We start from the raw sequence: 26,519 nt of genomic DNA on the forward strand, positions 1-26,519 counted from the left end.
GTTAATCACTTGGTAGTGAAATAAATCAAATATGGCTCCATAAAAGGAGAGCAATTAATAACTATGTGCTTGTTGCATTACTCAACATACCAAGAGACAAATTCTTTAACAAAATGGTTTTGCATAGACAAAGGTGGGTTATGGAAGGTCATGCAGCAGAACAGAAGTGCACACAAGTCCTACATCTCTTGCCTATGTCATCTCCTCTTATTGGTGTAGCTTATGCAGGTCCAAGATCTTACCAGGACCTGTTCTGGGATAAAATAAATCTGGAGGTTGAATAATGACAGAGATTTTCCAAGGCTGAGATACGTGGGAGTAATTGAAAGCCCAATGGCATCCTCCATGCATTTAAATGTGAATGGACAGAGGACCGGAGGACATACCCATATAGTGCTTAGAGAGAGCAATCCTGAGATGTCAGGAGTGGACGGAGCAAATGACCTCAGAAGCCTTTGCCATCCCTAATTTTTTATGATTCCCTGAGCTGTATGGCTCAGAAATACCAGGACATGTATATAAATGATTCATGAGCTTTGCACACCCAAGCAATGCTTTAGCTGTCATGACATCCTGTAATAGGTTTGGCACCGACCAAGACAGGAAAAACAAGCCATCATTTTGGCCTGACTTTGCCAGAAAAGTCTCTGGTTTCTCCCCACTGATGAAAGTTGTCATTTCTCCTGTAGTTTCCAGTGTGTGTCACTGGCAGAGAGGAGGTGGCGGGAAAGGGGAAAAAAAAAAGAAAAAAAAAAAAAAGGAAAGGAAAGAAAAAACCTTCAAATCCTAAAAGTCATCATAACAAACTTGCTGCTGAGTGAAGTTGCTGTTTGGCTGAGCGTGGTGACTGCTGTGCTGTGACAGATCCTGTCAGAGAGGCACTGCCCCAGCTTGCAGGTGTAAGCATGACCTATCAAACTGAATGGGAGCTGACAGAAGGGATTTCTGCAACGTGAAATGGAGAGCTGACATAAAAACAGTGACGTGTGAGGGACTGAATCACCGCAAGCACAGCTGTCACAGATGATGTCCAGAGACATGACAGGAGGATACTAACTTTACTTGATGTCAGTTTAGTTGTCCTTTGTGTTTGGAAGAGTAACTGTTAGGAAGGGGAAAATTCTAAAAGCACAAAGCGGGGCGGGGGGGGTGGGGGGGGGGAGGGGGTAGAAAAGAAAAGCCACTTGCACATCCATTTCAGCTTGATGTCCAAAGCAATATTTGTATTTTCTTTCTACACTACTAGTATAGGCACATCTATTTGGTGGTGGTGGGTGTTTTTTTTTTTTTTCTGTTGTTGTTTATTTTGTTTTATTTTGTCATGCTTTCTTCTGGCTAGAACAATAGTTTTGCATAAACTATTTGAATACTTAGATTACTTAGAAGAAGACTTGCTATAGCTGCCACTATCAGTACATACCCCTTCAAGGATGAAAAGTCAGTTATCTTTTCCTTTCACAGAAAGGAGTAAGACTTGTCTGAGGATAAAAAAATAAACCTCTCTATAAGACATCTGACATTTGTGTCTCATCGTGTTACTGACTTCCTGCACTGGACAATCACTTCGTATCTGTTACTCTTCCTGACACACTTGTATGTAGTTCAGCAACTCCTTGGGTCAGGAGTAATCTCTTCCTTGCACCTTTCCAAGTACAATCAGATCTCACCTATGACCAGGACCCTCAGTCTGTGTTTATAAATGAGAAATGTCCTAACTATTTTGAGTTCACAATATATAGAGAAAGCTCTTCACTTTGCCGTGAATTATACTGCACTGACTGGAATTAAGACTTCAGTTAGGATTTTCGCTTAGGTGAAAACCACCAGAAGTGGTGATGTTGGGAAATGCTAAGGACATCGCAGTCCAAGAGAGAGTAGCCTGATCACGGTCTTACTAGTGACTCTGCCTGTGCTAGGCTGGATGCTTTACTCTGACATGTAGGTAGTGAGATACGTGAGGGGTGTGACAGGTAGTCCTTGAAGCAGAAAACAGGGCTCCCATTTCTCCCATATTTCTGGCTTTAACTGGAGCACCAAATAAGTCTCTCTAAGCTCTAGGGCAAAGAAGACTCTGAAATCCTTCCATTCTCTGTGACAGGAGTGCCCTGATGTAGATCCAAACCAAGAATAGTTATTTATTGTTGCTTTTCTGAAAAGTCTGGAGGCAGATCTGAGAACCACTATACGACTGCTGAGATCAAGCATTAGGCATGGTCTAATTAACTTCAGAAAGGCTTTCATTAATTTCCTCCCTTTATTGATCCACCTCTAACTTTTGAAGGAAATCACATAAACATGCATGTAGTCTTTCTTTTTCACGCTTTCTCTTCTGCAGAATTTTCTATCTCCTGAAATGTCCAACCTCAATCCCTAGTACCTGAGTGGAAAGATTACCACAGTTTTCTGCTCCAAATTTTATGACACTTGGAGTGAGGATGAGACTCTTGGTTGAGGTGTCAGAATTACATCTGCAAAGGACAATATACATAAGAACACCAATCAATAACCAGCCAGTACAGCATGGTAGCTAGATGGTACACAAGGACAGCTGAAAATCCGGACAGCACAGGAAGTAAGATTTAACTTACTGGTGCCTTCTGATAATGTAGGATTCGTGAGTGTACAATACAGTCATCAGTCCTGAAGGAAAAACAGGTTCTTTGTGGTACTAGGTCCTAACAAACTGTCATGACCAGAGTGAGTTTCCCAGTCTCAGAAATCAGTAAGCATGGCTTGAATTAAAAGGGACTTCTGTCCCGTCAGTGCTGGAGGAAGAGCAAGGTGACTCGTGGCTACATTGCAGTGCTTAGACAGCCTGCATCGGGATGTGGAATCTCAACCATACCATGGTTCTCGTAGAGGTGTTAGTGTGCATCATGGTGTCATTTTTAAGTCCTAGTAAGAGAGGAAACTCATTTTCAATAAATACTTTTGTGCTACCCATTAACTATACTTCTGTCTTTCCCTTACCTTGATTTTTTGTTACCAAAATGTCTTAATGTCTTATCACTACTTACATAGGGGAATTCTGTTTTTATTGTTTTGTTGTTGTTTTGTTGTTGTTGTTGTTGTTTGCCATACATTGGGCCTCATGAGCAAAGCCAGTTTGTTTTACCCTATGACTATTTTCCAACCTGATACTGAGAAACCATTTTGGGTGGATTGATCACTAACACATAAAAACACATAAAAAGAGAAGGAAAATCTACCTCATGTATTGCTATATTACCAAATACCTGGGAGAGAAAAGTTGTATACTGAATAAGTTCATGCATATCTTAATACTGACAGAAAAGAAAAGCATTTATGTGCCTCTGCTTACCATGGAAGTTCTGATTTAACCTTGCACTTGGCGTTTACTACAGGCCACCTGATCAAGGGGAGCCTGTTGCCAAGGCCTTCCTGTTGCAGCAACAGGAAGCATCATACTCACAGATGATCACCTTGATGGGGGAATTCAACCGCCCAGACATCTGCTGGGAAAGCTACAGAGCAGGCTGTAAGCAATGCAAGAGAATGCTGGAGTGCATCAGGGATAACCTCCTGGTTCAGGTGCTAGACAAAACAAGCAGAGGAGAAGCATTATTGCACCCGGTGCTCACCAGTTCAGATGAACTCATTAAAGAGGTGAAGATTGGAGGTGGTCTGGGCTGCAGTGACCACAGATTTGTGGTTGCTGCAGGTTGAGTTTGTGATCTTGAGGAATATGGGCCTGCCAAGGAGCAAAGTTAGGACCCTGAACTTCTAAAGAGCAATCTTCCAACTATTTAAAGAATTAGTGGATGAGATCCACTGGGAAATCAGAACTGGCAACTCTTTAAGGACACTTTTCTTAGAGTGTAAGAGCTCTGCAACCCCCTGTGTAAAAAATCAATCAGGAAACCAACATGGCTGAGCAAGGACCTGCTGGTCAAAATGAGGTGCAAGAAGGAAACACACAGGCAGTGGAAGTTGGGACATGTGTCCTGGGAAGAGTACAGGGATGCCATGTGGATGGGCAGGAAAGCCAAGGCACAGATGGAACTGAGCTTGGCAAGGGATGTAAAGAATAATGAGATGGGATTCTATAGGTATATTGGCCAAAAAAAAGAAAGCACAAAGAGAGTGTACCCCCTCTGATAAATGAGAATGGAGAAAAACAGACATGGAGAAGGCTGAGGTACTCAACACATTCTTTGCCATAGTCTTCACTAGCAATCAGGCTTCCCATATTTCTTGAGTCTCTGAACTTCTAGGAAAGTTGGGTGAACAAAGTCCCTCCCACTGTCTGATCCTCCCTAAAAGGGATCTTTACAGTCCTTTCCAACCCAAGCCATCTTACAATTCTGTGATATGATTAAGAAGCATATCACGAAAGAGAGGATCACAGAAGTGCTTTCTGACCTTAAGTTCTAAATTGAACTTAATGGTGTACTATTCTCTTTGTAGGTTTTTATGTAGTAGAATTATAATAACAATATGCAAGATTTTTAGCTGACCCTCCAATTTCATCTTTCTGGGCTTAAACTGAAATCAAATTTTCCAAGCATTATTTTAACATTCTTTTAAGTTATTCTATCAGTTTATTTTAACTCCTTAACTTCATGCTATGACAAAATAGAAGTGATGTCTCTTATCTATTACAAACCTATCTGCTGATAAATAAAATGTTACAAACTGGTGTGACCACAGGTAGAATATATACATTCACTTTTAATGGCATTGTGCAAACACATAATCCCTGGGCGAAATTACAGTTGAGTAAAAATGAAGAGAGCCCTAAATGATAAATCACTTATTCTGTTCACTTAGTTACATGATCTGATTTGATGTTTTCTTCAAGAAAAGCTTGAATTACACTTGAGTTATATAATAAAAGGTCAGAGAGTATTAGAATTAATATTTTCTAATGAGGATAGAATAGGAATAGTAACTAAAAGTTATTTTCTCAGACCTTGGGTAAGACCTTTCGTTCCCCCATCTCCTGTTTGCTTTCTTTATATGTAAAGTGCTTCAGGTAGAGTTTCACTCTCCTTGTGAGTCAAAGTCTACAAAAGTCCATAGGAGCATTTCCATTGATTACTTAGGGCTCCAGATCAGCAAAGGTACAGTGCCTAGTTCAGTTGTGACACAACAGCATTTGAAACTTGAGGATACATTTATATATTTTAAATAACAATAAATGTCTGATTTAGTTCATTCAACATGCAATGAAAAGAGGTCATAACTAGATCTGACCAAAACCTAGAAACATTATTTCTAAACATTATTTCCATGTTTTTTCGTTTGTTTCAGTTGAGTTAGAACAGTCAAAAATACTGAAATTTCTTAAAGGTAAAAGTACTGAAGCCTTTCCTTTCAGAAAAATTAAAACAATCTGAAATTTTAGACAGCCTGAAGTGTCACCTTTCAGGTGAATGACACTGAAGTAATAAAACTGAAATTAAGAATTTTGAAATTACTGAAATAGAATGTTTCAAATTATTCTCAAATTTCTGAAATTTTGCTGAAGTTGCTGTGTATCAAAAGCATATTAGAATGTAGTGAAACCACAATTTTCTTATAGAAAAGTATTTTATCCAAAAATAATTCATTCTTTTCTAACACAAATGAATTTGGCCATGGGACAACTCACATAATAAATGATCAAAATTTGTGTTGATCAAAATTCTAACAAATTGCTCAGAAATATTGAGATTATATGATACGCTTTCTTTCTTTGAGAATCATATGCATATATGGCACTGGTCTCCATATGATAAAAGACTTGGAAGAAACTAACTATGTGTAAACATTTCTCATTCATTATCTTGTGTTTCTGCTTCTATGTGACAAATCATTAGTCGTAGTGTAAGGCAAGCTTTAAAAATGTAATTACTTAATCATGCAGTTAGTTCCCCATCAATCCTACCAGCACTTATTCTTAACTAGCTTTAAAGAACAAAATTAGGAGTAATTTGTAAGCAAAAGTAATTGAGGAAAGGCTGATATTGCCAAGGTGTTGACAGCACAGCACATGGTGTTTTTTCTCTTAATTCCACAGCAGAGCAGTGGTCTGCAAACTTTGCTGAACAGCACTGTTAGCTGGCTGCTGGTGCAGCCTTAAAACATGCCTCTGCGCCCTACTGCTGAGCATTTTGCTCATTTTGTGTCTGGTGCTCAACACTTACATCTTCAAGGGTAGTAGGAAACAGCCGTGGTGTAATTCAATGGGATAGAGGATGGGTTCAAGATACCTTGATATTAGGCTCACAGTGAATCCTGTTTCATTTTTAGAGGTCTCAGAGTTCAGAACAGTATTGACCCAGAAAAGGTAAAGGATACATTGAGAGCAAGAAGAATCAGAGCTTGTACTCAGCGTTTTTTATACTTTCATAAAACTCCAGGGGATCTAAATTAGGGTAAAGTAGAAATGGGAGGGAATGGGAATTTTTTAATGTGTATTGTTTCATTGGAGAATGTAGACTTGTTAAAGCTTAAACTGCCACCAGGAAAAGATTACTTTTAATACTTTTCTCACCTGTGAAAATTTTGAAAAATGTTTTGAAATGATTCAAAGTTCTACTTTTGTCATTTCCCAGGGTGAAAAAATTTAATGTCTTGGTTTATAGCAACTGGTGATTCCCATTGTGCATGTAAATAGAAAAGGAATCATTTTGAAAATGTTAAAATACTGTAAAAATAGTCAAATAAGAAATTAGATTACTTTTGCTATTACTGTTCTTGAAATAGTCAGTTACTAGAGCTGGCTAGAAATAAATCTGCTCTTCAACAAAGACAAATTTAAAAAAATCATTATGAAGACAGCAGAGAAATGGAATGGAGATATATTATGGAGGGAAAAAAGTAAAGATCTACATGTTTTCAAGATGTCTTTTTCTTGAGTTTATTTATATTCCATGCAGGACACTGTTCATAGATTTAGACTGAGGAGATTCTTCTATACTTGCTATGCAGTCTATGGAGGAGACAAAAACAATGATAGCTAAGTCCTTAAGGGAAAGGAAGGGGAATGGGAAGGGAAGGGAAGGGAAGGGAAGGGAAGGGAAGGGAAGGGAAGGGAAGGGAAGGGAAGGGAAGGGAAGGGAAGGGAAGGGAAGGGAAGGGAAGGGAAGGGAAGGGAAGGGAAGGGAAGGGAAGGGAAGGGAAGGGAAGGGAAGGGAAGGGAAGGGAAGGGAAGGGAAGGGAAGGGAAGGGAAGGGAAGGGAAGGGAAGGGAAGGGAAGGGAAGGGAAGGGAAGGGAAGGGAAGGCGAGGCGAGGCGAGGCGAGGCGAGGCGAGGCGAGGGGAGGCGAGGCGAGGCGAGGGGAGGCGAGGGGAGGCGAGGGGAGGCGAGGGGAGGCGAGGGGAGGGGGAAGAGAAAATGCATTAGGAGTTTTCTGATCCTTTAAGCTATATTCTCCAAGGTGCTTGCAGTGATACAATAGAAGAGTGGCTCGTCAAAAAAAAAAAAAAGTTTTCTGAGAGGTTGAGTAGAGAAGGGTATTCAAAGGGAATCCAATCTAAACAAGAAACAGTGGAAGTGTTTTTTGAAGGTTAAAGTTCATTGCAAAAGATGTTTCTATCCAAGCTTAGCTGAAACTAATTAAGTGTGATTGCAACGTATTTCTTTTCAATAATTGTGCCTGTAGGTTTATTTAGGACATAATGCTAAGCAATCTTTAAAGGCACAGTCCTCATGACATCTGATATGATCACAGCATGCTTGTGTTAGCCATATCTTGTCTTCACCAAGGGAGAAAAGACAAAACAGTCTTTCTATAGAACCATGCACTCATAACATCTTGAACACTTCTAGATCACTTGAAGCTCTTGCAGTTGCAAATTCTGGCTTTATATCATACACTTGTCTCGGCTGTGAGTTGCAAATAGAGAGGGAACAGAAGAAAAGTTACTTGGTTTGTATAAAAGTGGTGCACACTCACAGCTGCAAGTAAGAGGTAGTAAGAGTAAGAGTAAGTAAGTAAGTAAGTAAGTAAGAGTAAGTAGTAAGAGGTGTCTGGACATGGCTCTTAGGGACATGCACCTAGATAATTTAGCTTTTCTTTTTCCTTAGAAATGTTGTGTGAGTAGATGGTGATTTTCTTTTGCTGTTTTAGCCAACAAGTATTTTAGCAACAGAAACAACCATATTTTCCTCTAGGGGGGTTGCGCGCACACAAAATATCGGTATGTGAATAGTGTTTTTCTTGTGCTTAGATGAAGGAAGGCAGGCTTCTGCTTTTTGATGACAGAAGGAAAATTTCCTGGTTCAGTCCTTGCTTTGGTGCAATGTTATCCAGCACTGGCCAAGGAGCTGTGTGACCCTGTTACTGAATATCCTGAAGCTCTGGATGAAAACTGAAGAAAAATTCACATGGTAAAAGTGTTTTAAAAGATGCCTCTGAATATGGTTACAAAAGCAGTTGCTTGTGCCCTTTAGTCCCTGGGCTTCTGCAGGAATAGCATGAGAAGAAACCGAATATCATCCAGTTTTCTAACCTATTTAAAAGATGTCTTTAGAGGAAATAGAAATTTAACAGTTGTGATATAACTGTTTATTGCTTTAACCAGCTGACTCAGATTAGGATAATGAAGGTGGAATTCATCTCCTTTTAATGTTAGATGGCTAAGTAATGGATGTCTAGATCTAGTCTAGTCAAGTTTGACATTGTTTGTACCAATAAAGAAACTAGCACCTCCTGAGAGCTCTTTACCTGCCTCACAGTAGACTGCAACGTTAGGGAGAGATGAGTCACAGTCTCAGAGGATCTCTTTTTATTGACTGTGAAAACATCCTTGAATGCCTAGCTCAGACTCAGGCAAATAACATTTAGACACCTGAATGGGATGAGAAGAAAAACATTCAAATGCTGTAGCCCTGTCTCGTGACAGAAAGTGAGACCCTAGGCTCTGGTGGAACAGGTCTCTCTCTTTCTACTTCTGCAAAGGTGTATATTTGTACAAGAATTCAACCATTTTTTGCAAACATCCTTTCTAGTGGTTCATTGTGTAACTCTGGTATTTATGCAACAGCAGCATTTTGTATTCAGCAACATGCAAACCATTCAAGGCAAGACGAGCCAACTTTATACATCCAAAACCCTGGAAAAATATAAACCGAACAGACTGGATTGACAGGGCAGAAACACTCACTCTTCGTGAGTACAGTTCTCACCCCAGACTCCAAATCTCCTCACCCGTGTCTTTAAGAATGGGTCTTCTTTAAAAACTGCATCCTCTAACAGTATCCAGTGTTCAATGAAAAGTACTGAAACTGCTACACAGTGCCACAGATTCACTTGCTAAACATGTCATGAGGCAAAATTTTATAAGCATTGTAAAATCTTTTTACCACACACAGCTGCATTACCCAAAATTACTCAAATCTGCAGGGCATCTGAAATGCACACTACAGCAGTAATAGGCTTTGCTGCTTAAAAAGTGATTATGACTAATGCACAAAAACAATTATCACCAAGCTTAATTGCAAAGAATTAAGCACTACATATATATGTATATAAGTATGCACACATACACATATATGTAGATAAATATGACTTCTAGTTTCTTATTAAAAACCAGGATAAAACAAAAGTGAAGCTGAAGTGAATGTGGGGATTTCTGGGAAGGGAGGGGAAACAAAAAAGAGAAGAAAGAAGAGAGAAGAGAAGAGAAGAGAAGAGAAGAGAAGAGAAGAGAAGAGAAGAGAAGAGAAGAGAAGAGAAGAGAAGAGAAGAGAAGAGAAGAGAAGAGAAGAGAAGAGAAGAGAAGAGAAGAGAAGAGAAGAGAAGAGAAGAGAAGAAGAGAAGAGAAGAGAAGAGAAGAGAAGAGAAGAGAAGAGAAGAGAAGAGAAGAGAAGAGAAGAGAAGAGAAAAGAAAAGAAAAGAAAAGAAAAGAAAAGAAAAGAAAAGAAAAGAAAAGAAAAGAAAAGAAAAGAAAAGAAAAGAAAAGAAAAGAAAAGAAAAGAAAAGAAAAGAAAAGAAAAGAAAAGAAAGGAAAAGAAAGGAAAAGAAAGGAAAAGAAAGGAAAAGAAAAGAAAGGAAAAGAAAGGAAAGGAAAAGAAAAAAGAAAAGAAAAAAGAAAAGAAAAGAAAAGAAAAGAAAAGAAAAGAAAAGAAAAGAAAAGAAAAGAAAAGAAAAGAAAAGAAAAGAAAAGAAAAGAAAAGAAAAGAAAAGAAAAGAAAAGAAAAGAAAAGAAAAGAAAAGAAAAGAAAAGAAAAGAAAAGAAAAGAAAAGAAAAGAAAAGAAAAGAAAAGAAAAGAAAAGAAAAGAAAAGAAAAGAAAAGAAAAGAAAAGAAAAGAAAAGAAAAGAAAAGAAAAGAAAAGAAAAGAAAAGAAAAGAAAAGAAAAGAAAAGAAAATAGAAAGACCTTGTTCAATTGAAGATATGGAAGCCAGCCAGAAAACAGAGGCAGCACTGTTAGTGTTAGGAGTAAAGAGTGCTTTACTGAGAATGAACATAATTCAATTAGCACTAAAAGTCCATTGACAGAACACTTATTTTGGGAATGACCAGCAATAGATCCTCAGTTTAAGATTACTAAAACAGGAAAAATCTTAAATTCTATTTATTTCCTGAGTATATCTTCCTATCTTCCAGGAATGTAGGTCTTCAAAACTGTCCAAGCCAGAGGTTCAACATGTATTTTTATTTTTCATAACTCTGGATGAACTGTTCTTTCATTAGTTTTTCTAGCTGTTCTTTGGAAGCATTTATGTTTTTGGCCTCAAAGGCCAAAGGTTCTCATGAACTTCCAAATATGAATTATCTGGTTTTTTTATTGATACTTTTCCATTGTATCAAGATTAACTGGCTGAATTGTCTGGATAAGCCGGCACTTTTAACATAGCATCTAAATTCAGAACAGCACATAGCATTTCATGCTTTTCTACTTCCCAGTCCTCTCGGCGTAAAGTCTTGTTGTATACCAAGAGAGCAGGTACTAACCACTTTATTGCATTCGTTGTTTGGGTAGAATACTGTCATTTCTTGTGCAGCTCCCAGCTGTGGTGGTCCTTTAAAAAAAAAAAAAAAAAAAAAAAAAGGATGTAGTGATTAAAACAGAAATAATTAGGGAAAATGAGCAAAGCCTTTAACCGTTGCTGGCTTCACTGACTTCAACAAAAGCAGGTCAACTGATGTCAATTGGGGGCCTTACCGGTTGAGCTTGATGCTGCTTCTGCTTCAGGATTTTGCTGTGACCTTCAGTAATTACACCATACAGCAGGCACACAAGTAGAGTGACTAAATTGTTTAAAATGAGGTGAATAAAACACCAGAAAAACACAATGTTTATTAATAGTTCGAATTGTTGGGGAAGCCCATAGGCTGGAAAAGACAATGTTTGTAGTATGCAATCAAACATCAGTAGGATGTTGCCTGGGAACACTCTGTTGTGCTGGCAAGGCTGTGTCAAGCAATCCTTTCACCTCTGGCGGTGGATCACCGTGCTAAAAACTGTGGCAAAGCTTCACTGATTCTGCTGCTACAGATGAGTCATTTTACGCTGCTTTAGACTGTGGCTGTGAACTCAACTAGGAAATACAGCATGGCAGATCACTGGCACTGGTAGTTCCTACCATTAAATTGTTAGCACAGCCACTATGTTCTGACTACCTACATTTTTCCGGAACATTCACATGCATGATTTGGGGAACTCCATGGGAGCACTCCATATCAGGTACTTTGGATTTACGAGTGAGAGGGAATGGCTGTATGGGTATAAGCAGTGTTGTGTCACTCTCAGAGTTCTAGAAGGGTCCATGGCTCAGTTTATTTATGTAGTCCAGGAGGCTGAAGAAAGTCCAGTGTACCTCCCTGGTATATATTTCCTCTTTGCTCAAATATATCTTGCTGAAATTTGAGGTTCCTGAATTTCTAAAGTATACAAGTAAGTATTGACATGAAAATCAGAAAAACACAGAGTTTCCACTTGTCTATTATACAGTGCTGGCCTTGATATTTTTTAGCTGCTTTTTTTTTTTTTTTTTTTTTAAAGATGTTTTGAATGTCAAAGGGCCCATAGGGATGCTGTAACATTGATATTATATCTGGGATTAGTCACCATTCATTTACAAATTAGGGAAGCAGTATTAGAAGGTCTGCTTAAACAGCTGCAAGGAGGAGGAAAATTTATTCTGTGTCTCCGACAACTGTCTTCAGGTGGGACAAATTACCTTCTGGAGGTGTACATCCTCTTCTACCAACTCTTAAGGGAGCCCAGATGACTTAGAGTGTGTGCCTGGCATTTCAATAATAAAGTTAAGACATGACTCTCATCCACAGGCTTGAGGTTTGCAAATGGAGGTTAGGACATCCAAAGCCCCATGAAAGGCAATGATAATTAGATGTTAAAGCCAGAATGTAGGTAGATCAGTGCTCCTTACAAAATTGCCTAGGTGGAACAAGCTCTGCCTTATAAATTCAAAGTCTTGGTTTCCCTACCCGGTGCTGGATAGGGAAAGCAGTAAACTTTGATGAATATTAGTCAGGATCCCATATGGAAAACTACCTAAATTTACCAGTAAAGTGGAACAAGTATCATTTGCCTTGTTTTATACTCGGTAGCCAAATTTTAAGAAGCAATAGAAGACTACAAAGTTTGAATAGGAATCACCATTCAAAATAGATCTGCTGGAAAAAATGAACTAGCATGAAGAAAATTTTATTTCCATCTCATTCATTATTTTCTACCATACTGCCTTTTTAATAGCTCATATAGATTACTGTGTTATTTCTGTGAACTCCAATAATATATTTACGGTAGGAGAGCTTAATGTCTCCAGACATAAACCTGGATGCCACGTAACTAAATGCTGTACACACTTTGAAGAAATAAATAGGTCATACTCTTACATGACGGTCTTATAATATGGAACTGTATATTGAAACTCTGAAGTAAATTCTATATACACAAAATAACTGTTTGAAAACCAGAGAAAAAGCTATGCAAAACTTTTAAAGTTTGTAACTTTATTATTTTCATAGAATTTGGAACATATTTTTATGAACTTTTCCATCTCCTTTTATTCATGTTATATTTGAAAATTGATTTCTGTGTTTTTATTGATTACAAAGTGGAGCTTTCTTAGTGGAAATCTGGTGTCTTTTGAAAATTCAAAGTTTGAGAAAATGTCAGCAAAAAAAAACTTGTTTTTTTTTATCTCAAAGGCTGCTGTGTTTTGCATTTCTGATGGAAAAAAAAGTCAGAAAAAATTGATTAGCTCTCTAGGAGAACATCTGTTTGTGATTGACTTAAATCATTAGTCTGTTTGTTGTTTTGTTTTTATGTGTTTTTTTTTGTTTAGTGTTTTTTTTTTTTTCCTCTTGAGAACCAATTTTCAGGCTTACGTCTATCCTTTCTAATATATATCTAACATTTTTCTATACATGTTTTGGAGAGACAAAAGTGCTGAAATATATTTTCACAGAGGGGGGAAAATAATAGTGATTAAGTTGAGCCCTACACCTCCCAATAGAAAACAGATATTTTTTATGGAAAGCGGCCACAGCTGCACATAACAACATGCATTAGTGCATCTTGCAGTGAAATGAAATCGAACAGCAAGACACGATCATAAGCCTATCTTGGAGTGTAGTCAATTTGTCCAGTAAATATTGTGGCATTAACAGTTTTATTTGTTGATCATTTCTGATGTTAATGGTAATGGGCCCCTTTGGTATTGGGATATTTATGTCTGACAGTGTTGTGCAATTTACATTAATAAGACTCATTAATTTCAGATGGTTTCTACTATGGAAGAAGGAAATATTAGAAGTGTTTTGTGGGCTTTTTTTTTTTTTTTTTTTAATCAAGATTAGTCTCTCTCTTCACATAGCACAGAACCACTAAGCTACATTGCTGCACAACAAAGAATGCTCCCTTGTTGTTGTTATTAATGATTTGCTTGCCTGCCAAAGTTGAGGGTGGATAGCTGCCTCTTGGAGGAATTATCTTGCTTCCATATTTTATTTAGACTTTTTTTTTTTCTTTGTCTGTGTGGAACCTACAAGTCCAAACAAAACTAGAAGCATTTGTGTTTCCTTCTCCCATTTCCTACATCCTCTTGTTTTCCATGATGATGACAATCCTGGCCATCAGTTAGAGTCTGGATACTAAAATTAAATACAACTTGGTGGGAGGATCTATGACAGAAACGACAATTCGTGCCTTGAAAATGATACAAATGACTCAGTTCTTTAGTGTGCTCAATTTTTATAACAGGAAATAGAAAGCTAATTACTGGTTATTAAGGGCCTTCTAAATACCTCTCTCTGTGTCTCTTTTATTAAATGGACAATGAACAGTTACTTTGTAAGAGATAAGAAAAGTCAAAGAAAATAATTTATTGGGACGGATTTCCATAACGGATTTTCAAGAACAGACTTGTGTCACTGGCAGCTTGCATGACTACCATTGTCCTTAGTACCAAAATGTTTTTCATTCTTTAAGAAAATGGAAGATTCAGCATTCTAGCTCTTTAAAACTTAGGCAGTTATACTGGATAAAAGTATACAGCTTGGCAACGTCTAACTCCCAATGTAAAGATTTTGTTTTGTTTGCTTTTTATTATATCTTTTCTAGTTCTATTTTGCAGCATCTGAACAAATAAATTTGATATATTTTTTTTCTTTTCTGAGGAACCCCAGAAAACATAAGACCTACTTAAGAAGAAGACTTAAACTAAAGAGCAATTAATTCTATAGGTAAACAGTAGCGTTTTGAAATTAAATTGTGAGGTTTTAGTCTTGGCAAAAAGAAATCATTCATGATTTCACTCAGATTCCACTGAAAAATTCTCATTCTTATTGAGTTTATTCCTTGAAAAGTCTTTGTATCAAAACTGGGTGTCGTTCAGAAAGGTGCATACTATGTCAGTGGTTCTCAACTTTTCTTCTAGTGAGATTCAGCATTACAAGAAAAAAATTTCTCAGATTTCTCTTTAAAATCTAGAAATGAAATGAGAAGGAATGTGTCCAGAACCCATTAAAATGTGTTAACAAGACCCAGTCTGAAGAAAATCAAAGATGGAAAACTCATCATCTAATTCATATAATTATTGAGGTTTAAAAATTCCTGTGTAGACAGCAATCTTGTGTACATTTACACAGGTGTGTAACTTTTTGGTCTTCTATTACTTGTGCTAAAACCATGGTCAGCAAATGGGAATACATTAAAACATGTGCTGAGGTGTTAAGTATTTAATAAATGGAAGATGGAAAATAACTACAGACTGGCAAATAGAAAATAACAGTAACTGACTTAAAGAGCTGGATGAAGTTAAGCACTGTGAAAATCTATGTTTAATGTATTAGGAAGAAAAGGGCTCAATAGCCAAACTGAAAGCTGGGTTACCTTGTACACCAAAGTATGAAAGATGTAAAAAATGAGCTCAGCAAACAATTCACATGGGCTCATAATCAATTTTAGTACAGAAATGGGAAAAAACAGAATAAATAGCTTAGTGTGTTAATATATAAACTGGTAAGTGGAAGATCAGGACAATTATGCCCTAGTCTCAATAAAATCATGGAAAGGATCCTTTAAGTTATAATTACTAGTAGAAAGTGAATGAAAACATATTAAGGTAATCTCCAAATAAAAGACAGAAGAAAACAAGCACTGCAGGTCAAACTTGGTGTCATTTTCTGTTATAGTCAGAAGCTTGATTTCTAATGTAGTATATAATGGCCTTCACATATACACTTTTATGTACTCTCAAAGTGTTTTTTACCACATTCTTTTTCTACCAGTTCTTCTTTTACTGATTAAATAAAGAGGTGAGGTTTGATTAACCCTGCTCAGATTTCCTTAATTTTCATTATTTGTAATCACAGAATGGTTTGGGTTGGAAGGGACCTTAAAGTTGATCTAATTCCAACTCCCCTGCCATGGGCAGGGACACCTTCCACTTAACAGTTTCATCTGTCTTGAAATGAACCGGAAGTGTAAATTCGAGCTCTTTCCTTTTGCCTGACCACAGGCAGATGCTTAACAGTAGTGGGAAAAATAGCTGTCTCCCCATCTCCTCCCTGAAGTAAACCAAAATTGCTGCCCCTGGAGCTAAGTGAGATTTCAAGAGCAAGCTGGAAACTGTGTTTCTCATGACGATGCACTGATTAAACCTTCCACTTTGTGTGTGCAAGTTCTTTATTTGCATCAAAGACAAGTTGTTCTTTCTGTAAGGCAAGCTCCTTTTTGATGGATGCTTTCTAAAGCTGCCAACAAAAAATCCAATGAAACAATAAGGGGAGATATAAAATAAAAATGATAAAAATACAATGGAATAAGTTTACTATGCAGAATTAATGTCCTTGTTGCTTAATCATTTTAATTCCCTATTTTCATACTTACACTGTGACTGCAGAGAAATAATGATGTTTTATTTATGATGTGTCCCACCTGCTTTACAGACATACAGTTGTCTGGGGATGAACGGTGAACTAATAGGTGATGCCTACTATTTCTCCAACACTACAACTTTACTAATATACTAGACAGTATCAGGGCTTGTCCTATGCTCTGGAATTCAATTGTCTATAGGACTGAGTTGTTAGAGCTGTCTGGTTTGAGTCTGTCATGGATCACTTAGCACTCTTCCCAAGATTTTGACATGCAAATTGGCATAACAAGGGCCAAGAACCATTCCAAATAGCAAATCTGTATTCATTCTCTATGTTTTGATAAATAACAATAATATGGACTACTTATTCATCAAGCCAAACTACATTAAGTGGTACCTTTTCAGCGTTTAACTTGCTGGTCTAGATCCAGCTGTTAAGGCCACTATGGCTAATGTTTAATACAGGAGGCTATGGAGTCTGATCTTGGTAATTTCAGGATCATATATTTTGAACAAAGAACTTTTGAAATTTATATTTTTACAAGCCTTATAGCCAAAGCTGTCAAAATATGTAATAGTATTTCACACACAGTATAAGTGAAATGTTTGCTCATTTCAGTCAAAAATTTGATCATATATACCTGATCACCAACTTTTCTGAACAATTTCTCTTTAGAAGTCCCCTTGAATTCATTTCAGCCCTTAACACAGTTCTTAAGCAATGTAGGATTTTTTTGATCTCCTTGCCCTAAGTCTCTACTCCTTCTTTAATAGCTAGATCCCACCTATCCCACCTTTACCTTTCAGTCATTACACACTATTAATACCTACAATCAGAGCAGATCTAATTGTGGTAACAGGACTGTTCTATCCACTGTGACACGTTGCAACTTTAAGTTTAACGTGAATGAGTATGACTTAGTGTGATTTAAGTTCAAACCACAAATTTAATCCCAGATCAACTTCTAACGTCAAAGTCTGCTTTATAGGCAGATTTTCTTCTTCCACTGAAGCAAACAGAAATGCTAGCAATCTTGTCCATGAAAACATTTTAGAATTTGGAGGTTTTATAAGAATCTTTGCCAGTGAGGAATATAATATTGTATATAGACTATCCACTATGGCACCTGACACTTATTCAGGCATAATTATTGCATCTGTGTTCAAAACTATTCAGCCTGTGGGCCTTCCAGAACTGCCAGAAATCGATTTTGTATAAAGTTATGATGTATGCTGTGGAAACCTAATGTAGGCACTGCAAGTCCTTTTTTTTTTTTTTTGTAACCAGCTAGTAGTTTTGACAGTTCACCCCTCTCTTGAACTTAGATACTATAATAGTGATTAATGACAATGAAAATAACATGTTTGAATACATCATTTAAGAGTTACTATCAAACATTATAAAAGCAATATGGCTTGGAGAACCAGCTGCAGCCTATTTAACAAAGATAGTAGTTATCATAGCTGGATTACAGACACTTTCAGGGTTTTCTGTTTTGTGAATTATTCTTCACACTACAGTTTTCTTTGTAGGATAAATTCATTCTCACCGAATAGCCATAACATCCGAATTTTGCCTTTATACATGGGTTTAAATTGTGTTGTTGTGAAGCTATAGAGCGATCATACAATTTGATGCCACCCATAAAAGCAAGCAAGAACAAAACAATAAACCAAGGTCTGTAACACAACTTAATTGTCCAAAGGATTCAGTTTGAGATAACCTATATATTTAGAAGCAGATTCCCAACCTATGAAAATTAAAATCTGACTGTGTCCCTACTAAAATAATGCAAATGTTTCAATGTAAGATACTGCTTAATTTGGGTGAATACAAATCAGATAATTAATTTTTACTTTTTAGAACAGACATAGTTGGCCATCATTTCAGATTGCCATTAGTATAAACATTTCTTATTACTTGTTTATAATTTTGCCAAAGCTGAGACGTTTGGCTAGAAAAATTCTTTGTTGAGAGCTTACATCCAGCTGTTTTTGTTTTGTTTTCCTCTTTTAAAATGTTTCTACTGAAAGATCTTAATATTTCAAAGAACAAGCTTAAAGAATCCTCATGACACTCCATTAGTCCTGCTTGAGGAGTTACCTAAAACAAGGTCAGGGATGCTGTTCATGTGAAAACCTTTCCTGATTTGGCCAATTTGTGAGCTTTTGAAAACCACTCAGTAATAAGACAGTGCAATTATCCAGTGATTTAGTCTGAACTCAGCATGATTCAGCCCCTCTCGTCTCCTAGAAGACTATAGATCCTTGTCTACCTTTCATAGCTTTTTGGTCTCAGAGCTGGGCAACCTAGGCCTGGCAGTCTGTAAAGTGCATGGAGACAGAAGAAAACCTCCTGAGCTGCTTTCTAGTGTGTTTTTGATATGGTAGTAGAGAATAACAGCCAACTATCACTGTTAGCTACCTCTGTCAATGTGGGCTGAGGTTTGAATCCTGTTGATAAATTTATGCTTGCAGAGATAAATTTAGGAAGAAGGAAGATGACAGTGCAAAGTCCATTAGGAAACAGATGAACAAAATGAGTCAGATTTTGTTAATGAATTTAAGTTTTAAACCTTAACTGATTTCATGGCCTTAGAAACAACTGAGGTTTGAAAACTAAGCTACAACACATTATTACATCATTAAAACCTCTGTTTTAATGTGTAGACACATACAAACAACCTTCATCCTGGAACAGTTAAAACTCAGAATAGCTTCCAATTCAGATGCAAAGTGAACCCCAATATTATTGTTCATGGTTGTAAGTTTGTACATTCCAGTTTCAAAGAGCACCACTGGCCTTCTCACAGTGCCCCCGAATCCACAGCCTGTCTTCTCCAAGAAAACCGAGGAAAAGGACACAGGTTAACCAGAACTCCTCCACAGGCCAATCCCCAGGAAATGTTCTGCATAAATATTGCTTTACCTACCCAAGCGGTATTATAGACAACTGCTTAGATGTGCAAAAGCCACTTTTTGAAGTAGGCTTGTGTCACAGACTCACAGAATTCTTAAAGTTGGAAGGGACCTCTGGAGATCATCTTGTCCAACCTCCTTTAGAACACATTATCCATGATTCTGTACAGGTGGCTTTTGAATATCTCTAGGGAAAAAAGACTCCATAACCTCTCTGGGCAACCTGTTACAGCGTGCTGTCACCCTCACAGTGAAGTTTTTCCTCACATTCAGGCAGGACTTTCTGTATTTCCATTTGTGCCCGTTGCTTCTTATCCTATCACAGGACAACACAAAAAGGGTCTGACAACCCTCCCTTCAGAAACTTGTACCCGTTGATCCGATTACACCTAAGCTTTCTCTTCCCCAGGCAGAACAGGCCCAACTCTGTTAGCCTTTCCTCATGAGAGATGCTTCACTCCCTTAATCATTTTAGTAGCCCTTTGCTGGACTTGCTCCAGTAGCTTCATGTCTCTCTTGTACTAAAGTGTCCAGAACTGAACCCAGCATTCCAGGTGAGGCCTCACCAGTGCTGAGGTGCAGGACCACCTCTTGTGACTGCTGGCGATGCTCTTCCTAATGCACCCCAGGACACCATTTGCCTTTTTGGCCACAAGGGCACATTGTTAGCTCCTGGGCAACTTGTTGCCCACCAGACCCACAAAGAAGAGACCACCAGGTTATTTTTATGATGTGTGACAGCTATATTTGGGATTGTTCTTGTATATCTGAGCATTCTGCAAGTGGAATTGCTGTTGGTTCTCTGCTGAAAACAAGGTTCCCATTTTCAATGGAGACAGCACGCAATAAATCTATATTACTTAAAAAAAAAAAATACTCCTAAGAGTAAATTAAAGCAGATACATTGTCTTTGATCAAGTTACAAGCAGGCAGAAGTGTTAATATACTGGAGCATTTTCACAGCGGAAATGAATTACACCATAGGCCATGCAACTGTAAAGTCGAGCGGAAATTGTAACAAAAAAAAATCAACGACTGAGTCTAAACTGTGAAGGATGTTGGCAGATGTCCAGGAAAAGGTATGGCTGGTGCCAAACTTGCATAAAAGACTGGTTTAACAGTCAGTCCAATTGCTGTAACTGCCTTTTTTTTTTTTTTAGCTGTTTTTCCTATTGTAACTAATCTCATTAAATAAGGCCCATTGTCTCTCCCTCTCAGACAACAGGCTCATTCAGGGGAGCTGTGCTATGTATTGAGATCCTTCAGCAGGATTTGAAAGGGACAACGGCACATCATAAAAATAGGATGGATTGAGTGTGTTCCACTCTGAAAGGCAGGAAAAAGCCTTCACAGCATGTTTGAAATCCAGCACCATTTGAAGACATCTCTTGGAAAAGCTTGTGTGAAATCCTATCAATGTTTAAGATTATTGGTAGGTGGGAGAGAAAAGTATTTTGAGCAAGTCTGATGATTTCATAAACCTATGGCAGCATGACAAAAGGAGGGATCACCCACCAGGATTAGTGCGGGGGTGATGGAAGGAAGGAAAAATTAAATACAGAGAAAGGTCAGGTTTAAGAATTTGATCCAAGTCCCCCAGTGGGAATAGGAACTTTCCCATTAATTTATTAAAGAAGAAAATTATAACAAATCTACTTATTAAATACCTCCTCTTTTATCCCTACCTTCCCTTTCTTGCAAAAATACTTGGTTAAAATGAACATTAGACATGAAAAAGCTTTTCAGGAAATAAAAGAGATTACCCAAAACTTACTGATAACAATAGCATAGAGATAGGTATATGAAGATTGTAACAAATAATACTGTGAGTTACCAATATTTACAACTAAAATTTCTGGACAAATCCAAGTGCCCATAAGTTTAGTATTTTACAAACTCTGTGAGAAACATTTCGTAAAGGGCCATTAAGTATAAACAGAAGAAAAGTGCAGAGAGAGTGAAGGCAAAGCAGAAACAGAGAAAAGTGCCACACTCAAACTAATTCTGATCTGTATCCCACGGGAATCTGTCCATACAGTACAAAGCCTACAGCTCTGCTGGAGTGAATTCAGGTACTGCAAAGAGTATCATGCTATAACTGTTGTATTCTACCTAGAAAAATATCTCCATCTTTTCAGCTGAAATAAATAGCTTGGGTAGAATAAGTTTATTAAGTTCCAGGATGCAAGCAGTCAAAGAACCAAGGCAAATGTCTTGTTCATCTCTCTTTGTGCCTTGGGACATGATTCATGTCTTAGGCTTAAGCAGAGTCCTCTCATAGTTGACTAATGAGAATAGTACGAATTTTCACCTGTAGTTCTTCAAAGTCACTTTATGGAAAACAACAACAACAACCACAAACTATCATTACCTTCAGTTACCAGATGAAGAAACTGAGACAGAATTTGCATGGTGTCCTCCAGCAGCTAGGAAAACACAGAACAGAGTCTAGGGCTTCTACTCTTCAGTTTGATGTTTCATTCATTTGTGGGCACCACCAAAGCAAATTCCACATTTTCCTATAGCGCCTACATTCCTCTGTCCTTTTCACTGTGTTGTTCTCTGACTTGACCCTTCTGCCTCTTCCATTTCTTTCACATACATCCATCCAAGCACGCATGCTTCTATGCTAAGCTTTGCCACAGGGTAACACTGGGCTCAGTAGCCACGGAGAGACATATTAAATGAACACTTGGTTATTTTAGACTCTCTGAACCTCTTCTGTAGGATCTTGCAGGGGAGTTGACAGCTAACAGACTGCAGGTTCTACTTGAAGGGGAAGAAATAGCAAAGAATTTTAGTTAAAATTTGTTTTCTTGACTGCCAGCATTACCAATACCTTTCAACCTTACTAAATGATGTCATGACCATTTGAACTTTTGACCATCCTCATGTTTCGCTCCGAAAACTGCATTTCTTCGGCTAGGAAAAGGCTGGAGTATGGATGGAAAGACTGATATATGGACAGTTTATCTTCATGTATAAATAGCATTCTCAGTGTAATGATAGTCAAAATATCAGCTGTCAAGCGAGTTTCCATTCAACGTTGCACCTATTTATGGACTTATTAGAATTATTCAGATGAAATAATTAACTTGGATGCTGGAGAAGGAGGCTCCCATTAAGGAAATACAGTACAAAGCAAAACCTACGCATTCTAGACCCTGGCCTGTAGCAACAGGAATAAACCACAAATACTAAGCAGATTAAAAATAACAGTTATGTTACATTACAGAAGTTTTATCCCTTAGTCCTGGCACATCTCAGCACAGCAGTTATCATTAGTGGATGCAGTTAAGAACAGCAAAAAATCCCTTCACTTTTTTTTTTCCACTAATATCTCAAGAAACACAGGCATTGTGGACAAATCAAGCTCAACTGGAACACAAAGAAAATCCCTTAGCTATTGCCAAGCATAAATCTCATTTTACACAGAGTTAATTTAGATTTAAACCTACTGAATTAGGCTGGATTTACAGTTAAGTCAACAAGATCAGACACAGACCCTTATTATCAGGTATAAGGCTGTGGGTACTCAGCTGGTGTGAGTCACCTATAACAGCATTGAAGTCAGCTGAACTATCCTGATTTATACCTGATGATCTGCATCTTAGCTGTTTTGGGTGTTTTACAGATAACAGTAGTGCCTGGACTGCTGCTCTGTGGTAGCTTGTCTAGCAATTCAGCAACAAAGGTGCTCCCACCAGCAGCAGTCTAAAATATTTCTGATGGCTTTTAACCTTTGGCTCCTAATTGATGAAGATGTTTCTCATTTTTTTTCTATGTGACAGTTCAGCAGAGAGGTTTAAGGTGAAATATTATTAGTGATAAAGGGGTCAGCAATATGCATTAATTTGGAAGAAAAATAGTTTTTAAATTTTAATAAAAATAATTTTCTTGGTTTTTAGTTTATCAAAGAAATACTTGTCATCATGAAGCTCTGCTGTATATTTCCATAAGGGGATAAAATTTGTTGGCTTTCATAATAATTCGGTGGTTGTGAAAAAGTGGGGTTTTGCCATCTATCTGGAAATTCCTAGCAGCTACTGCATTTGAATTGCAAGGTAGATAATTTCCAAGCATTTAAGTTATTTTAAATATTTATGCTGTGTTCTGTTTCTTTTATAGGAAGATTGTATGTTTTGTTGTTGTTTTATTGAAAGCAGGTCATCCACTGTGAAATAGGATAATAAGAGTCAAAACTTTGTAAGTTGTAAAGTCTTTGGGGGAAGTTATGGTTATTTTATTGATTTTACACATAGCATGGAGCATAAAGGAGCTCTTCTTAGCTCTTCTTGGTTATCCACCACAACAGTAGGAATAATATGCAAAATAAACAGTAGCAGTTCACCCCCAAGGGTCTGTTATTAACATCAGCTCTTATTTAGGATAATATAATCAGAAGAGATCACTTTGGTCATCATGGTTCATCCCCTGTTACTGCTCACAGCACTGTCAAGAAACCTCAGCCTCTCTCTGCTATGAGTGGTGTCTGCCGATTTTCTGTGTAAGGTCAGATTGCTTCAGAACACCACCCAACTAAATCTTGCAGAGATTTAGAAAACATCAGAGTTTCATGATGGCAAGTATCGCCCTTTATACATCATAAGCATAAACCATGGTGGTTTTTTTTTTCTTTTTTTAATGACAACAAAACCAACAGAGAAGGAACAGAAGTGAAATATTTATTTACAGACAACCTTTATTTTCCATGGATATAACCCAATTATAAATGATTTTATCAATATAAATATGCCATGAATCTTGGATGCTGTCTATTCCACCCACGTGAGACTAGAATATGGTGGTATTTGGGACAGGAAGAGTAGGATGAACTTCAGCTAACTCCACCAGCCAGAGGAATATGCATTTATATCTCTGATATTTACTACAGTCTCCCTTTATTTCGAGCAGCAGTTCTGCATGGAGGGTGTCAGTTTCTAACACCATAAATTTAATCACCTACAGGTGTTTCCATGTGTGCTGAGTACCCCCACTCCCAGCAGTGAAGATCAAGGCAAGACATTTGGCAACTTTTGGAGAGCGGTTCAGCTGTTTGAATGTACATGTTTCCTTCAGGATTCATCATTTCACTCTTCACCCTTTATTGACTGAATTGTTTCAATCTTAGACTGAAATGGGATCTAAAATACCCACATGTTGGCACCAACACCATAGACATTTGGAATTAGGAGAGCTGAGTCCTAGCTTTGTGATTATTTTAAATACAGTTGTCTGCATTCGGTGTCACTATCCTGGCTAGATTAGGAACTTTTAATTTTAGTATTTTTGTATTTTAAATCTGTGTCTGTTAACTTCTGGCACATCTCCTAGCTTTGCCTACAGTTCAGACAAATGCATTTGAACCACAGTAGATTTGCAGTCCTGAGACTAACTTGCAGAATAAAGCCCCAAACACAGAAGAAAATCTGATCTCTCCTAAATGAGTGAAGGAAAACAAACCCTCTTTATTGAACTTCATATGCTGTTCTGGCACACTCTTATTATAAACAGTTGTTGATTATCTAATTCTTCTGGGCATACAAGCAATGCCAGAATGTCAGTTTTACATTAAAAGGATGCAGTTTAAAAAACAAAACAAAACTCTAAATACCGAAATAAAATATGTGTTTAATTAGGGCTTTAATCTTTCCTGAGCTCATTAAAATAAATAAATAAATAAGAAAACTGGGGAATGGATGCCCATAGGGTCTCATAATATTTTCCTAGAGTGAAAACTGCTCTTTCAATATATATTATTAAACATCCATTAGTGTTAGTAATTAAATTCAGTGTTTTGATATCCATTTATTTCTCCCGATTGCATGTTCTGGTCCAGATCATTGTTAAATGAGCAACACCATTGTAGAATTGATAGAACTCTTTGGACAATTGTTTTTCAGTTAAAGCTGAGACATAGAATCACAGAATGGTTTGGGTTGGCAGGGAGCCTAAAGCCCATCTGATTCCACTCCCCTGCCATGGGAACACCCCTTCCCACCAGCCCAGGTTGCCCCCAGACCCATCCAGCCTGACCTTACCACTGCCAGGGATGGGGCAATAAGGATTACTGCAAAACTTCCAAATATTGTCCTGAAAATCCCACAGATCTTTTTCAGGTAAGGAGGTGTAAAGTGGCATGCAATGTGGAATTAATCCCTGAGAGTCTATAAGTTTCATTGTTAGGTGGTAAAGTATCTCAAAGACAGGTGTTTAGTAAACACCTAAAGTAGTTTACTTTGTAAAAAATATTTGCAAATTTGTGATTTTATTCAAATGTCTCATTAATGTAAAAAAACCTGCATCAGTTCAAAACACTCTATACTCAAAAAAAAAAAGTAGATTTCATATTCAAACTATTTTCTCCAATTTTTGCTTCAATTCATATTTTTTTTCAATTTTTTTTTTCAATTTACATAAATTAGGTTGGGTAAAGGTGTTGCAGGAAACTTTTACCAGCATATACCTCTTTGTGTTTAGAGGTTAGTGAGTGAACTTGAGGAGTGTAGGGCTGGTTCTGTGCCCTGAAACAGCAGAGCTGCCAGGGCAAAGTCTGCTGGTAATGGCCATGGCCAGTGCAAGCTCTTATATGTGCCTGGTCATTTTTTGGGTGCCTACTAGACAGATCTGGCCAAAACCTTGCTAGAGAGCAAGTCAACAATTCAGACTGGTTTATGGAAACCAAACTATAGATGGTTTTGGTCAAAACAAAACAAAACAAAAAAACACTCAGCCATGCTCTGGCTCTAGTTAACTGTTATAGACAGAATATAGGATAATGCTATTTTTTCTCTGTAATATTGCCATATAGCAATTAAGTTTTCAAACCTCTGTGACTAAAGTTAATCATATAAATTATTTTTCAGGTATTTACATAAAATTTTCTAGGTTTTCTGAGAAGCTGAGGACCTTCTGAGCCATTTTTCTTTAGGCTTCATTAAAATGTTAGGTGATCAGTGTGGCAACGTCTTCCATGTCTGGTTTGAACTGAGATTTATTTTTATATTTTAAATCCCAGTCTGGATTAGGAACTCAATGCTGAATTATTTCCTGAGTTAATTTCTAACTTGCCAAGAACAAAATTATTATAAAGCATCCCAGACAGGTATCTTGTTCAGGACAATAACTTAATCCATATAGGAAAACAAGAATCATCCTGCATATCTTTAAATAGACTTTTCAGCATGTGTTTTCATTTAAAATTAAACTTTTTTATTATTTTTTTCCTCAAAGAAAAAAAAAAAAAGACACTTCCATTCTCTGAAACTTCATATTCTCATCTGGGAAGTGGGATCCAT

At 37.4% G+C, this 26,519-nt stretch overlaps 1 long non-coding RNA gene across 3 annotated transcripts; it reads left to right on the plus strand.

Annotated features, from left to right (window-relative positions):
• The first annotated feature begins 20,396 nt into the window (after window positions 1-20,396).
• Window positions 20,397-24,566, plus strand: LOC310896555. Of its 3 annotated transcripts, XR_014581601.1 has the most exons (4): window positions 22,763-23,031; window positions 23,130-23,285; window positions 23,610-23,803; window positions 24,190-24,566. It is a non-coding gene; the product is annotated as an uncharacterized lncRNA (long non-coding RNA). The 3 variants fall into 3 exon arrangements; XR_014581602.1 differs by lacking the exon at window positions 23,610-23,803 and having other exon boundaries at window positions 22,779-23,031; XR_014581600.1 differs by lacking the exons at window positions 23,130-23,285; window positions 23,610-23,803 and having other exon boundaries at window positions 20,397-23,031.
• Window positions 24,567-26,519: the final 1,953 nt, after the last annotated feature.

This window comes from Anser anser (assembly GCF_964211835.1).
Source record: "Anser anser genome assembly, chromosome: 3".
Classification (NCBI taxonomy): Eukaryota; Metazoa; Chordata; class Aves; order Anseriformes; family Anatidae; genus Anser; species Anser anser.